Here is a 14,660-nt window from a genome sequence, read left to right on the forward strand (position 1 = left end):
CGAAATTTCAACCAAATAGTGTAGAAACGCCAAAGTAGGTGATAAAATTTGGCAGTCTTCTGGGGAGCTAACCGCTTCAACATAATCCCAAAAATATATAGTGAGAAAACACAAAATATTTTGTATATATTCATAATATTTTTTATGTAGGGTAGGGATTAGGGAAGTTAAAATATAGTTTTTCTTTTTTGGAGATTTTTTTGTTTTGTTTCGAATTAGCGGTTTTTGAAGATTTCAGATGGCGACATTGGCGAAAAGTAAAAAATCTAGCGGTTTTCTGGAGATTTCTTTTCTCTGGTCTAGAGGGTTTTTAAAATCTCATTTGGCAACACGTTGTGATCACACGACGGAAAACATCGGACGCATCTATCTGTCTATCTGAGATCGCAATATTTACCGTAAGTTTTGCTCTTGTTTCTTTCGTGTTCTCTGTTATGATTAGATCTGCTCTGGCTTTATTTTATATGTTTGTTTTCATTGTTATTATTAAAATCATTTTTTTCAATGTTGATAGAACGGAATTAACTATCGTAAACGTTTACGTTGTCTACTGTTTCTGATGTACAGTGTAAAAAACGCAAAAAGTCCAAGTGACAATTAAATTTCAACGAGCGCGCAAAAACAACAACAAAAAAGACGACACTGTTTTATCGAAACAACAAAAATGAGTTGTACAGGTTTTAAAATAATTATTTTTTTTAATTTCTGAATTCCATTGTTTTTAATTGTACAATGAAAAAAAAAAAAAAAAAAGGTCACAGTTATTTCGATTTTCTTTCTTTTTTTTTTTCTTTTTATTTTCAATGAGTCTTAAAAATTGTAATTTTTTTAAAACCTGAAATAAAATTATATATATTGTATAGTCTACTACTTTAGGGAGCTTCCTTCACTTCGATTCTTGAAATTGCGGTGCTTCTACAGAATTTGAACGGAACCAAACCGACTTTTGTCGAACTAAATCTAAAACTTAGTTTAGAGTTAGCAGTTAGGGTAAATAAAAAGGGTGTTTATGCACTTATGTTACCGCGCTTTTTTTTTTTTTTAACTAGTATTTTTAACTTTTACAATAAGTTTTGTTTTTTTTGTGCTAATGCAGTACACTTACTGGTCCGCGCATTTTTTTTTAAAAATCGTATTTTCAAGTTTAATTAAAGTTTTATGTTTTTTTATTCAAGTGTTAAGGTTAAAGTTCAGAATAGGTACAAAACACCACCCCCCTCCCCATGTTAAGAATGGATTTTTAAATAATAACGTTATTATTTCAGCACGGATCAATAAGTGCATGGGTACCCACCCTCCCCATGTTAATGCCTTTCCAAAATAATAACGTGGTAAATTTTTACGAGGTGCCATGGCCCCGCCCCAGCGTATTATAAACACCCTAACCTCCTCATGAACGGCTTTCAGAATACCCCCCCGCCTCCAACTTCGAAAGCTGTTTTAAAGATGGGATGGTTGGGGGTGTTTATACTACGCTGGGGCAGGTCGTAAAATTGACCAATAACGTTATTTCCACATGGCAACATAAGTTCATAAGTATCAACAAAAAAAAGAAAAGAAAAAAAAAGTAATCTATATATCTATGAAAGTGTCTGTGTACATTTCCCTACACAATAACTCTGTTAATTTTTAGTCTACAGACTCGAAATTTGATATACAGGGTATTGAGATTTGGGAAATCTTTGTAATCGGTTTTTGGCCAGAAATTTGGCTGTTAAGGGGTCAAAGTTTAACGATTTTACCTTTGAGAACTAAATAAAACTCGTTCAAATGCTGTAAAGTACCGAAATTACCTCACCCTATGTTTAATACGATAAAACACGAATAACTATTATAATTTAAAAATTAAAAAAGAAAAAGCATTAAATAAATTCCTAATGATTTAAAAAAAAAAAAAGCTGGGGATTAATGATAAGGTAATTGTTTACTTTAACGGCAACTCTACACTTTTATAAAAATAAGCAATTACTTGGTAAGATGCCATTTTATAAAAAAAAAAAAAATCAAAGAATTCTATTCATTACGAAAAATCAAAGCGTATGACTGAGATATCATTGTATAAGATGTGAGATATTATATAAGATGTAAAATATCACTGTAAAATGTGAAATATCACTATGTAAGCTATGACTAAGATGTGAGATATGATTATGTAAGATCTGACAGATCATTACGTAAGGTGTGAGATATGACTGTAAGATCTGACATATCATTATGTAAGATGTTGGGGAAACCAAGCGAAAAAGAGAGAACTCTCAAATGAATAGCAATTGTCTGATATGAAAGGTTTTCCCCACATTGATTATTGCTTTCAAGACGTCCCGCCATGAAAAGCCGCTGACAGGTATTGCTTCATTGAGTTTCACTTTATTTATACAAAAAAGACGAACAAACATGCGTAACAACAGAATAGCGTGAATTTTTTAAAAGTCCATGTAAATAAATGTAGATACGACGTCCGTTTGTAAACCGTAGGTATTATGATCTAACGAGTATATAAAAAGTTCTAAAAAAAATAGTACCCCCCCCCCCCCGAAAAAAGGCTTTCTTGAACATACAAAAACGCGTGCGGCCGTTTTGCCTTATATATATATAAGAAATATTGTAGGATGGGAAATTCAGAATAATAATCTATATGTACATTATGCACTGTCAAATGATAATGTTGCAAACCAGGGTCCAAAAAAGAGTATCCAAACTATTATCACTATCAACTAAACTGTGTACTTTTATTTTAGAATTTTGATAATACATAATTCATACAGACTCTCCGTCCGTGCTTTCAGCAATAGTAAGAGAGATGAGTCTCGGTTCAACTTGTTGATAAAAATATATCCATCGACTAAAATTAAAAAATAAAACTCTTTCTCAAAACTGAGTCTCTAAGAACAAAAAAGTATTAATTTTATTATTTTGCAGTTTTCTTTTTCTTTTTAAATGTCAAATTATATATATAAAAAAAAAAATGGCTACCCATCTTTTCAAACTATGTTAGTCCATTAAATTTTAATAGGTGAGCTAGTATCTCCTTTAGAAGCTAAAATCTAGCTTAAAATATAGTCTAAAGAAGCTTTGAGTATTTTATATAAAACATTTTAAGAAAATAAAATAATACAGTTTCAATTCTCGTAGATACTAAGTTCAACATATTGTAGACTTAGCACTTGCATAAGTCAACTTAATGCTAGGAGGAAATTCACAATTGCAAAAGTGAATTCAACAATATAACAGTGAAAAATCTATATGTTCATAAATTGATTATTGGATATTTTCCAGGTTAATTAGTTCTAATAGTCTATTTAGGTTATTAGAACTAATTTAAAAAAAAATCTAATTTTAATTTCAAGAGACATCAACCAGATATTTACCATATATAAAACAAATCTTTTAATTCCCCCCCCCCCCCCAAAAAAAATCAAATATAGATTTTAAAAGTAGGCGTGGTAACAGTGTTGACAGGATAAAAGTTCTCTACAAAATCTATAAAGGTGAAATTGTCTGTGTGTGTGTCCGTCTGTGTGTGTACATTTCCCTACCAAATTATTCTGTCAATTTTCAGTCTACAGACTCGAGATTTGAGATAAGGGCTATTGAGATTTAGGAAAATCTTTTTAATTGGTTTTCGGGCAGAAATTTGGCTGTCAAGGGGTCCAAGTTCAATGATTTGACCTTTGAAAACCCTACCAAACTCCTCCGCCAATTTTGAGTCTAAATACTTGAAATTTTAGATGTAGATTACTTGAACATGGATCAAACGTTTTAATTTGATTTGAGCCCAAAACAATAAATGTTAAGGGGTCAAAATAAATGTTAAGGAGTTTAAAAAAACTTTGACCTCTCAGCCAATTTTTGGTCTAAACATTTGAAATTTTACATAAGGTGCATGCAAACATAGGGCAAGCCTTTTAATCGGTTTTTAGCCAAAAATTTGGCTGCCAAGGGGTCAAAGTTCAAAAGATTTGACCTTTGCGGTCTCTAGTAAACTATTCAGCTAATTTTGGGACTAAACATTTGAAATTTTACATAAAGGGTATTTAGACATGCAGCAAGCTTTTTAATCAGTTTTTAGGCGATAATTTGGCTGCCAAGAGGTCAAAGTTGAAAGAGTTGACCTTTGCAGATTCTACCATACTCCTCTGTCAATTTTGGGTCTAAACATTTGAAATTTTAGATTTAGGTTATCTAGACATTTGTCATACTTATATATATATATATATATATATATATATATATATATATACACACACATATGCACATAAAGTTATGAACAGTACATAGGGCCCGAGCATAGCCGGGCTGAACTGCTAGTAAATAATAAAAATTATATTTATACATTTAAAATTTTTGTCATCTCTATATTAAATTATGAGACAACTTTGTGTGTATGTGTATTTCTCGTGTCAATATAACTTTGATAGCTTTTTTACTTTATTGATTATTTATTGAAATGAAAATGTAATAACATAAAATAAAACAAAATTTAAGAATCCTATTTAAAAAAATAATTTAATTTGGTAAAAATCCACCAGACAGCATTTTGATTTCTTTGTAAACAAATCGACTGGTTCAATTATTTTTAATAGTTGAAAATAAAATAATAAAGAATGATTTACTTTGCAACTAGGGATGTACCGATTATCAAATTGGCTGATTACCGATTAATCGGTTGATTAATAGGTTTTCTAATGCCAAGTTATCAAAAACTTTTGTTGTCATAAATGATACTAATATTAATTATATTGTAAACGAAGACAAGTTACCTCCCTTTTTTGATTGACAGTGAAAATTTATAGAAGCGACATACATTGTCTTCACTATATTATCAAATAACATGCATCATGTGCTGTTAAGATGTAGAGATTTTACAACTGCACTGAATTTGAGGCAGATAGATATAAACATATGGAAAATTTCCATCCTTTCCCTGCCTATCAAATTAACATTATTTTTTACTTTAAATCATTGTCAAAGAAAATTATTACTTCATCTTCCAGTTTTCATGTTGAGGAATTGTACAGTAAATTGCAACGATGTGAGAACCGAAACTAAAGCATTCTTTATTAGTTATACTCTTGTTCCGCATTTTCGGGCTCTTGCTACCATTAGATATATATTTTTATTTTTATGGTTTAAATAATGTACAGTTTATTGAGATAAATTACTAATTAGATATCAGACATAATTTAAATATGTAAAAAATTAACTAAATACTGACAACAACCTTCAACCATTATGGCAACCAGTTTCTACTGGAAGTATTTTGATGTCAATCCAAAGAATAAAAATACAGCTGCTTGCAAGTTATGTCGAATCATCACATCAAAAGGTGACAAATCAGCAAAAACTTTTACAATGACTAATATGTTAAACCATCTTAGAAAAGGTCATTCAAAAAATAGCAGAAGTTGCAGATAAGAAACGGAAACACAGTGAATATTCAGGGACAGACATTCCAGGAACAAGTGACAACAACTACGAGCCTCCGGCGAAACACCAAACTACTATAGAATCAATATTGGCCAAAAAGAAAGTTTGAAATACTAATGATCACAAGTCATACGAGATCCATTATCTGATAAGAGAAATGATGTTGATATTCCATCATATTCTATAACATCTGAGATTGGATTTAATAGAGTTATTGCAAAACTTTGTTCAAATTACAGCATTCTATTAAAAAAGTACTTCAATATAAAATAATTTTCGATATATTTACAAAAATTCAATGGTCTCTTGCTGAAATTAGCATTTCATAAACAAAACATTTAGACAGCTAAAACAGATAATGCTTCCTTTCTGAGTTTGACAGGTTTCAAATGACTTTGATCTGTGCAGAGCTGTGCTTAGAGTTGTTCTATTTTGCATTGCAAACACAGGTGCAAGAATAAGTAAAGAATTGCACAATGTTCTTAGTGACTACAAAATCTTCAATAAAGTTTCCTTAGAAAATTGTTGTTAAAAATCATTAAAACCATTACCTCCCAAATATTTTCCCCAAAAAATCCAAAAAACATGGCTGTCTGTTTAAGGTTTCAAATTGGATATTTTATTTTATAATTAAAAAAGTCATGTTGAGAGAAGACTAATTTTTCATTTTATTGTAGTTTCTTTTTAAAATAATAAAAAAAAAATGTGCAAGTGGATTGACATCTATTCCTTTATGATTTATTAGCGGGGGTATCCGGCGTTGCCCGGTTGTTTGGAGGTGTGTGTGGTGTGTGTAAGAGAGGGGGGCGGGGGTAAAGTAAAGAATAAGCGAAGTAATAACCCTGTTTAAATATAAAAATAAAAATAAAAACGATGTTAAACTTCTTTAAAAAATCGGAAAAAAAAAAAACGCAAACAAACGTAAAACTTCTTTAAAAAAGAAATCGGAAAAACAGAAAGCATAAATCAGGGGAAAAAAATGATGGACGTGTTCGTAAAAACAAAACAAAAAACACAGCGAAAAGCAAAAAAAAAATGGCATAAATAACCCTTCGTTAACTCCATGGTGCGTTTCACCCAGTCCATTCCAGTTTTTTTTTTAATCAACTACAAAACGAAATAAAGCGAAAAAAAAAAATGGCATGAATAACTCTTTGATTTGGTTAACTCCATGGTGCGTTTCACCCAGTCCATTCCAGTTTTTTTTTTTAATCAACTACAAAACGAAATAAAAAAAATGGTATGAATAACTCTTCGATTTGGTTAACTCCATGGTGCGTTTCATCTAGTAGAATTAAAATTCCATTCCAATTTTTTTAAGCAACTACGAATTAAAGAAAACCCAAACCGGTGTTCCTTCATAACTGTCTCTTGTGGACGATCCCACAATGGTGTTAAGTGGTGGCAGGTGAAGGAGGAATTTATTAGAGAGAAAAGATTTTACCACTTCCATTGTGGGCTATAATTATGAAAAATTATTGTCGAAATTAGAAACATATCCAAGAATTATGAACAATGATGAAATGTGAGTGAATTGATCGGTGGCTATGTAATGAAATAATCAACCCAGACAATATATCAAAGTTATTATTTTCGTAAGAGGGGGGGGGGGGCGATAATGTGGGTTAAAATTATGAAAAATAATTGTCGATATTAGTAACATATCCAAGAGTGATTAAAAATGATGAAATGTGAGTCAATTGATTGGTGTGTTTGTAATGAAATAATAAGCCCAGACAGTATATCAAAGTCATTATTTTCGTAAAGAGGAGGAGGGTGGGGGCGAGAATGTAGATTAAAATTATGAAAAATGATTGTCAAAATTAGTAACATATCCAAGAATTATGAAAAAAAATGAAATGTGAGTTAATTGATTGGTGTGTTTGTAATCAAAAAATCAACCCAGACAATATTACAAAGTTATAATTTTCGTAAGGGGGGGGGATAATGTGGATTTAAATTATAAAAAATTAATTTCGAAATTAGTAACATATCCAAGAATTATGAAAAATGAAATGTGAGTTAATTGATTGGTCTGTTTGTAATGAAATAATCGGCCCAGACAATATATCAAAGTTATTATGTTAGTAAGGGAGGAGGCGATAATGTGGGTTACAAATATAGAAAATGATTGTCGAAATTAGTAGTATATCCAAAAATTATGAAAAATGATGAAATGTCAATAAATCCATTGGTGTGTTTGTAATGAAATAATAGACTCAGACAATATATCAAATTATTATTTTTGTAAGAGAGGGGGGCGATAATGTTGATTAAAATTATGAAAACTGATTGTCGAAAATGAAACATGTCCAAGAATTATGAAATGAGAGTTAATTGATTAGTTATTTTCGTAAGGGGGTAGGGTAATGTGGGTTAAAATTATGAAAAAATGATTGTCGAAATTAGTAACATATCTAAGAATTATGAAAAATGATGAAATGGAAGTTGATTGATTGGTGCGTTTGTAATGAATTAATCGACCCAGATAATATATCAAATTAATTTTTTTTGTTAGGGAAGGCGATAATGCGGGTTAAATTATGAGAAATAATTGTCGAAATTAGTGACATATCCAGGAATTATGAAAAATGATGAAATGTGAGTTAATTGATTGGTATATTTGTAATGAAATAATCAACCCAGACATTGTATCAAAGTTATTATTTTCATAAGGGGAGGGGGGGGCGATAATTTGGGTTTAAATTATGAAAAATGATTGTCGAAATAGTAACATATCCAAGAATTATGAAAAATGATGAAATGGAAGTTAATTGATTTGTGTGTTTGTAATGAAGTAACAAACCCAGACAGTAAAGCAAAGTGTTTATTTTCGTAAGGGGGAGTGGGGCGAGAATGTAGATTAAATTATGAGAAATGGTCAAAATTAGTAACATATCCAAGAATTATGAAAATGATGAAATGCGAGTTAATTGATTGGTGTGTTTGTAATAAAAAAATCAACCCAGACAATATTACAAAGTTATTATTTTCGTAAGGGCGGGCGATAATGTAGGTTAAAATTATAAAATATGATTGTAGAAATTAGTAACATATCCAAGAATTATGAAAAATGATTAAATTTGGTATAATTGATTAGTCCCTTTGTAATAAAATAATCAGCCCAGACAATATATCGAAGTTCTTATGGTAGTAAGGGGAGGGGGAGCAAGATTGTGGGTTAAAAATATAAAAAATGATTGTCAAAATTAGTAATATACCCAAGAATTACGAAAAATGATGGAATGTGAATAAATCCATTAACATGTTTGTAATGAAATAATCAACCCAGACAATATATCAAAGTTATTATTTTCGTAAGGGTGGGAGAGCAATAACGTTGGTTAAAATTATGAAAAATGATTGTCGAAATTAGTAACACATCCAAGAATTATGAAAAATAATGAAATGTGAGTTAATTGATTGATGTGTTTGTAATGAAATAATAAACCCAGATGATATATCAAAGTTATTATTTTCATAAGGGGAGGGGCATAATGTGGGTTAAGATTATAAAAAATGATTGTCGAACTAGTAACATATCTAAGAATTATGAAAAATGATGATGACATGTGAGTTGATTGATTGGTGCGTTTGTAATGAATTAATCGACCCAGACAAAACATCAGTTATTTTTTTTTGTAGGGGGGGGGCGATAATGCGGGTTAAAATTATGAAAAATGGTTGAAATTAGTAACATATCCAAGAATTATTAAAAATGATGAAATGTAAGTTAATTTATTGGTGTGTTTGTAATGAAATAGTCAACCCAGACAATATATCAAAGTGTTTATTTTCGTAAGGGGATGGGGGCGAAAATCTGTTTGAAATTATAAAAATGATTGTCGAAATTAGTAACATATCCAAGTATTATAAAAAATGATGAAATGCAAGTTAATTGATTGGTCTGTTTGTAATGAAATAATCGGCCCAGACAATTTATCACTTTCTGCATGTGGTTAAGAATATTTTCCTGAATTTTCAATATTAACTTCGGGGAATGCCATCACGGTTGGTGTGGTGAGTAGAAAGACATAATTATGTTGCTTTTTAACGTGCTCTGGAGTTTTCTAGCAATAAACAAACCTTCACTTTTTGGGTGGGCTGGAGGGAGTAATGTCATATTCCAAAAATATGGAATAACTATGGAATTATATTCCGCAAGTGACATCGTTTTTCTTACTAATGTGTTGTTGGTGATTGTGGTAGGAAACAGGGAGAACTGCATTAATATTTAAAATTGTGGTAAAGTAAAAGTTGCCGAATCATCATTCGCATCAATGCATTTATGTAATTATTTGGAAAACCTGCTGAGTTATGGTCAAGAAATGGTATCATTTCACTTAAAATGATGGTGTCAGTAGTAGGGAGGGAAAGAACACAGTAATGTGGAATTTTGTAATGAAGCAAGGTTTGCCTAATTACTAAGTTTTTCAACATATTTGTTTGTAAAGCCTTCTGAAAATCACGTCTTTTTTCCAAAAATTTTTGTTGACAGTAGTGGTGAAAAAATGAAACAGAGTAATGTGGAATTTGATAATGAACTGTGTCAATGTATTTATGCATTAATTTAAAAATTCTGATGAGATTTCTTCCAAAAATGACATCATTTTTCTTACAATAATAGTGCCGTTAGTGAGGAAAGAAAGTAATGCAGTAATGTTGAAATTTATGGTGAAGCAAGGGTTGCGAACTCATTAACCAACACAATGTATTTGTGTATTAATTTGGAAATCCTAATGATCCATCTTCTAAAAATTATTTCAATTTTCTTAAAATTATATTAGCCTTGGTGGGAAGAGAAATTATTTCATATATGTTGTACAATACCTGTCGAGAGTATGTTAAATTGTTTCATATATGTCTATAAATTACCCGTCTGATGGTAGGTAAACATATTTTAAAGAGAAAGCATCCACCTCATAGGGTAGAACCAAGACCGTCTTATAACGAAGGCCACGGTAGAACACACTTATCCTCTATGTTAGATACAAGCCTGATATTGGCGGAAGATATTCATCCTATCAACGATAGAGGTCTCCACCTGGTGGGTGAGTTGTGAACTTTTGTATTGCTTTATTATGTTGTGTTACTTGTCCGTATTGCGTTTGTCAATGTGTTAATAAATGTCTATAGCTAGTTATAATATGTAATTATGCTTGTAAAGTATTTTCTGTTTTAGGTTAATTAATTTAACTACGCGATGGCAATAAGTCCAATAAAAATATGTCTTTTGTAAATTTTTGCTTTTGAGCTCATTATTTTGCTTGTGTTTATCATCTAACATTTCTCTTGCTCTCTCTTTCTCACATTTAACTACAAAGCTAAAAACAGTTTTCACTGAAAATGTTTCTTTGAAACCAGCTCTCCTCAAAATCCTCTGCCAAAATTGGAACCTCTAAAAAGAGACCCTCCAAAACCTTATACAGCCGTTACAATTCAGATTTGTTCCTAACTCCAGTTGTTGTGATCAGCTTATTGAGTCTCGTTGGCTGCTAATAGTGGTTCATGATGTTGTTTAGCTTGATTTCAATACATCTTTTAATTCTGTGCCACACAAAATGTTTATGGCAAAAATCTCTGCAATGGGCGTGAAGTATAATCTTTTAACAGGTTGAAATCCTTTTGGAGTGTGCAAGGTATTTTGTTCATCGACTACTTGGAGAAAGGAAAAAAACATCAATAGCAAATATTATATGTGATTAAATGCCTTAAAAATTTCTACAAACCTGATTTTGTGCAGCATGTAGTGGCCAATGGCAGACAAAACAATTTTTTTTTAAATGGCTACTGCTTTTATTTATATGTTGGTGATCTCATGAAATAACAAAATTTCTCGTTACTGTGTATGCAAATGAGGTGATACCAGTTTGAATAAAGAGCCTTGATTTCAGAAACTGAGTTGATTCTGATTTTGGAGTAGTAAGCTTTGCCAGCAGTGTGTCAAATTTAATCCCGGAAATTCTTAGTTAAAAGTGCAGAATAGTTAACAATCCATTTGGGAGACTGCAGAATAGTTAGTAATTGATTATTATCCACTTTATATAGCACTGTTGATGCATTTGAAAAAAAAAAAAAAAAAAAAAAAGGGGGACAAAAATGCCCACAAATGAAGAAGAAAAGAGTGAGCTTTTCATCAAGATGATACACAATGTCACAAGTCGATCCCAACGAAGGCAAAACTATATGTGTAACGGGATCCCGGACGACACCAGGGATCCCATTCAGATAGATGAGGATGAGAGAGGATGAAGTATGGTTAGGGGGACCATGCTGACATTTGGTCAAGGAAAGACAGATGCCCATGAAATGCTGTCCACCAGAAAAATGATATCTATTTCAATGAAAGGAAAATATAAATCTGATAATGGGATTTCCTTGGGGCTAGGGAACTGGGAAAAGAGACTGTTTTTCTAGTCAGGTTTGGTAAAAATGAATTTTAAATAACTAATGAAGGCAGACAAGTATAATAACTGAGATTCAGAAAGACCAGACTTTTGTCGTCAAGCGTATAGGAAAAACTATTAATCAAGAGAGAGGTGACCTCAGTCTCCCAACTGTTGCATGTCTGGCCAGTTGGCCAACCAGATAGTTGTGGATGGTGATGGACTCCAATTGGGGAAGAATCAGAATTGATTTCACAAAGAACCTTTAGAATATATAGGGAAGTGGGTGGACAGATAAATAAATAAATTGAACCTTGGAAGATAATACAGTTTCTTTGAGAGAAAAGTAATTTGAGTTGAAAAGAAAGAAAGAAAAAGGAAAAAAAAGGAGAATTAAAGAGGGATATGGGTACAAAAGAGAAAGAAGAAATTCACAAGACAAAAGAAAAAGAATATAAAATAATGGAAAAGAGAAGGAAGAGGTTCAGAGGCAAAGAGAAAGAAGTAATCTTCAAATGACAGAGGGGGAAGAAGCCGATTTAATAAAAATAATTGTGTTTTTAGAGATAAGAGTCTTTTGCTGGTTAGCATCAAGGAGTGCACATCGCCGTGGCCTCCCGCCCGGTGGGAGTTTGGGGGGAGGGGGGACTCCCATAAGAGCTAAGTTGAAAAGCTCTTGTTCCTAGCTGGGAAATTAACTAAATGAACTTAAGTTGTAACAACCTATATCAGGAAGTCATTGAGAACTCGAGGAACTTAGTTCTCCATGTACAAAGTTTACCACAAAAATTTTTCTTTAAAATAATTATTTTTGTTGACAAGAAATGCTCTGAATTATTTTTTGAACTGTTAAATCAAAACATGTTTTGTTACAGCATCGATGCCAAATTGCAGCTGAGAAGGGCAGCATACAAGCCATTCATCAGAGCATCTACGAAGGACGAACGCAACCCTCATCATTTAACGACGAGTGGCCAGCTGAAGATAAGAGTTGCCACATAGACTTAGGGTCATGCACGTTTTACGTGCCTTGAGTAGCAGAGCGGTATTTTCTGGTGACCAGTGAGAGTCTAGTCACCCTTGAGGGGTCCACCACTAGACAATTAAGAATGTAGTCCTGCTGGGTTGCATCTATTTTGTGAGCCAGGAGCAATGAACATGGTCAGGAGTACATCACAAGTATGCTCCCGTGAACTAGGATCTGACAGATGCGGCCTGGGGATGTATAGTGTTATATATGATCTAAACTTCTAATTGCGTTTGCACCAATGCTGTTCTCCAAATCTAATCTCTGGCAACTACTGGCTGTTTGCAGGCCTCAAAAGAACAGTCAAGGTAAAGAGATTTGGCTTCAATGAAGAATTGATATCATAAACTGAAGTGTATTTTGAGACAAAAGACAAGTCGTTCTACACAAAAAGGAATTAAATTATTAGAGAATCGTTGGAATCAGCGTATTATTCTAAAAAGAGATTCTGTTGATGAATATAGTAAAAGTTTTCCTAAAAGTTGTTTTATTAGTTCCGAGAATTAGTGCTGTTTTATTCTATTTATTTTTATTGATGAGGTAGATATTAGATAATTTCCTAATTGAGCTAGAGTAGGCAGAAGCCAGTTTGTGTTTCCTTTACCTCCAAGATTTGTTCCTATTTACTTGCCTCCCCATGAGGGCAGAGTAAGACACAAGGTCGTTTTTTAATGTGGGGAAAATCCAACTCCCCAAAAAGGGAAACTCTGGATAGGAACAAAAATAAGAATTACCTTAGTCTAGAAGGACTTCTCCACCGCTGGAAGGTGAAGTGTAGTATCAGAACAGATATTACACTTTGTTCGTAGCCAAAAGGCCAAGGGATTGAATTGTTATTTCCTAATGTATGATCGCTTGTGAATCTTTCTGTAGAACTTGGGTAAATAAAGTACTTAAAATTTTTACCCGGTCATGGCTGATGGAATAAGAGCAAGCTACCCGTGGATTTAATAAAAAGTTCAGTTTGAAATTCTGTTCTATAGCTGAGTTCAACAGAAAGATTCTTGAATTCAACAAGATACGCCTGAAGAAGTTTGAAGGTTACATCGGCCAAAAGGTTGTAAGAAAACGTCCAAGATGAGAACAGCACGGTAGTTTATATAAAAAAATGAAAAAAAGATAAAAGTTGGGTACTCTCCCTTTGTTAGAATTATGATTTCATGCTTATCTCCTTTTAAAAAATTTTTTTTTTTTTTTTTTATTCGATTATGATTAGTTTTATTCAATGTTTGCTTTAACTAACTAAAAAGTGATTTGGGAAACAATGCCAAAGCCTATTTTACTGCAAATAATAATAAGTGACCATACATTAGCAAATGTTGGCGTAAAGAGAACTGAAAAGGAGAAGATTAACTAAATACCAAGATCTTACATATACAACATGAAAAGAAATTGGAATCTTGGGAAATTTTCCATCATTCCAGTAATCCTAGCTGCTACTAAGTTCATGAGAAATAATTTTGAAAAATAAATAATGAATATACCCGATGAACCAAGTGCAAGAGAGATCCGAACAATTGTGCTTAAGTTAAAATTTAAAAAAGATTTATTGAAGTCTTTGAAATAGTGGGTGAATGTCCGGCATCTGGTAGTAACATAATGCGGACGACTATATGCAAATACCTAACTGTGAGCAAAATGACGTCATGGTGAAGAAAAAGAAGACTATAAAAAGGAGAGAGCATGTTTGAGAAGATGATCATGCTAGAAACCTTGATGACGTTAGAGAGCACGGATCACGTGGGGTAACATCACAGTCGTAATGAGAAGTCACGCATGGTGGGAGAATGAGAAAATGCCATTATACGACAAAAAAAAAG

General features: G+C 32.2%; 1 protein-coding gene across 1 annotated transcript in view; it reads left to right on the top strand.

The window, feature by feature from the left end:
• Positions 1-259: 259 nt before the first annotated feature.
• Positions 260-14,660, top strand: part of LOC145292223 (transport and Golgi organization 2 homolog) — a 49,485-nt gene continuing 35,084 nt past the window's right edge. The window contains exon 1 of the mRNA XM_080138547.1: positions 260-398. The gene's annotated coding sequence lies outside the window, so the exon portion shown is untranslated. The remainder of the gene's footprint in view (positions 399-14,660) is intronic.

This window comes from Euprymna scolopes, chromosome 2 (genome assembly GCF_053919585.1).
Source record: "Euprymna scolopes isolate OS-2025 chromosome 2, ASM5391958v1, whole genome shotgun sequence".
NCBI lineage: Eukaryota > Metazoa > Mollusca > Cephalopoda > Sepiida > Sepiolidae > Euprymna > Euprymna scolopes.